Source organism: Halichondria panicea, chromosome 2, assembly GCF_963675165.1.
Source record: "Halichondria panicea chromosome 2, odHalPani1.1, whole genome shotgun sequence".
In the NCBI taxonomy this organism is placed as follows: domain Eukaryota; kingdom Metazoa; phylum Porifera; class Demospongiae; order Suberitida; family Halichondriidae; genus Halichondria; species Halichondria panicea.
In genome coordinates, this window is record NC_087378.1 from 3,880,806 (window position 1) to 3,883,305 (window position 2,500).

Sequence of the window (2,500 nt, forward strand, 5' to 3'; positions counted from 1 at the left end):
CGGGGATCGACCGGCAGCGAGACCGTACGAATGCACTCGTGATTCGTGAAATGATGCAAACCTAACTGCACTCGACCGGAGGGAGCCAGCCCACTGATGACCAGTCACCAGCAGGTCAGACGCCCGCCGACACAGGCAGTCTACAACGATGCGGACACACGGATGAACCGCTGCAGTCACCCTACACAGCACCCGTCACTAGGAGCAACGCTGGAACTCGTCTCGTATGTAATTAAGCGTGACTTTTTTTGCCACAACACCCCACTTCACGACCTATCAACACGCTCATTTGTACGACACTCTTGTTTGGTTGCTTATCTAGCCCACGTGGTCACATTGTTCAATTCGTCTGCACTTGTATGGTAATTGCTTGCGATATATTGCTCAAATTTTCGCGCTACGCGCGTTCATTCCTTCATTCGTCTGCACTTGTATGGTAATTGCTCCAATTTTCCGGCGCGCAAATCCCCTCTGCAATGTTCCCATCTGCACTGTTCCCCGTCTGCACCCTTCCATTCCGCTAAACATACAGTTCAAGTTATACATGGCTAACATACAGTTACAATACAATACTGGAGATTGCACAATCTTTGCAACACAAATAGAAACAAGTGTGTTGAGCACTGTGGTTCCTTATTATATATGGGATGTGCTCATACATTTAAGTAGTAAAACAGACCACAGTGTGTGTACTCAAATTCCATATAAGGAAGGGTAATGCTCTATGCTTTTACTGTCTTGTTGCAAAGATTCTGTATAGTATTATAGTACACTCACTCACTCACTCACTCACTCACTATATTGCAGCACAACATCTATTCGCCAGCAGCCAGCCAGCCAGCCAGCCAGCCAGCCACCCACCTCTTACTATTCATCAGTCAGTCGGTCGGTCGGTCGGTCGGTCGGTCGGTCGGTCGGTCGGTCGGTCGGTCGGTCGGTCGGTCGGTCGGTCGGTCGGTCGGTCGGTCGGTCGGTCGGTAGGTAGGTAGGTAGGTAGGTAGGTAGGTAGGTAGGTAGGTAGGTAGGTAGGTAGGTTGGTGGGCCGGCCAGTCAGCCAGCTACAACATAGCTTCACAAGCTACACAACAATTGCTGCTTTAACTACCAGCTGCAGCTTCTAATTATAACTACCCATTGAAGCTACTTTGTAACTAGGCGCTTTGTAAGGGGCCGCTTTGTAACTAGGCAAGGACTTCATTACACTAACATTAATTTTTTCCACCACGAGGACTTTAGGCTGGAAAATAGAAATAATAGGGCCTTAAGTGCTCGTTGACTTTACACTCCATGAACATTACAACTTTTTACCCACTACTTTTATTCCCACTTGAATTTACTGTACATTATTTGCGTATTGTTAGCAACGTACAATACAATACTACTTGAAGATAAGCTTGATATTGTTATGATCAAATGAAGCATGGCTCAATGAAGGTATATATAACTCACTCACTCACTCACTCACTCACTCACTCACTCACTCACTCACTCACTCACTCACTCACTCACTCACTCACTCACTCACTCACTCACTCACTCACTCACTCACTCACTCACTCACTCACTCAGGGAAAATATTTAAATTTCCTGCTACAGTGCTGCTACATTGCAGCCCATAAAATCTGCACATTTCCTGAGGTGTCCTGCAAGTGTCCTGCAACCTACTTACAAAGGATAGTGCAACGTTTCCTGTATAGTTTCCTTTACTATTCCTGAAGTAGTTCAGGACTTGTGTAACATTCATAAGTCTACAGGAAATTTTGTATTTGTAAAGTATAAGAAATTTTGATATTTTTCCTGTGTCACTCACTATAATTAGGATAGTTATAATTATACGTGCGTAATTATACAATTACTGTTTGCAAGTAGCCATCATCACATACTTCAGTTGCTTGCAGTGCCATGACTATAATGACAAAGGCAGGGATCAATTGTAAAACTGTTGCTATCACAAAAAGAAAGTTTCGTCTTTGCGGTTTGGTAATGATCAACGAGGATTTAAGGCTGCAGTTTTCATATTTTTGGGCCTTAACTGCTCGTTGTGAAATATTCTGAAAACAAACAAAAATAAGAATGCAGAAGCCTACAACACCTGCTGTTCCCAGGCGGTCACCCATCCAAGTACTGGGCAGGCCCTACGTTGCTTAACTTCGGTGATCAGACGAGAACCGGTGTTTTCAACGTGGTATGGTCGTAGACACAAGTCAATGCATATCTCATGTACTTATGTGTGAAGTTCAGAAATATACTCGACTTAATTTAATTGCTGTGGAGGGAGTGGGCCGGGAGGGAGTGAGTGAGTGGAGTGGAGTGGAGTGGAGTGGAGTGGAGTGTACTTCTCTGTACTTACTGGTATTATACAACTATGGACTTACTTACTGATAATTATAATCATACTCTAGCTATACAACTATCTACTAACTATCTACTATCTACTGTCTACTTCAAGCTTGCTTACTTACTTACTTACTTACTTACTTACTTACTTACTTACTTCACT

General features: G+C 43.8%; 1 non-coding gene across 1 annotated transcript; it reads right to left on the bottom strand.

The window, feature by feature from the left end:
• Nucleotides 1-2,080: 2,080 nt before the first annotated feature.
• On the bottom strand, nucleotides 2,081-2,199 carry LOC135332734 (5S ribosomal RNA). The gene has a single exon (XR_010393578.1). It is a non-coding gene; the product is annotated as a 5S ribosomal RNA (ribosomal RNA).
• Nucleotides 2,200-2,500: the final 301 nt, after the last annotated feature.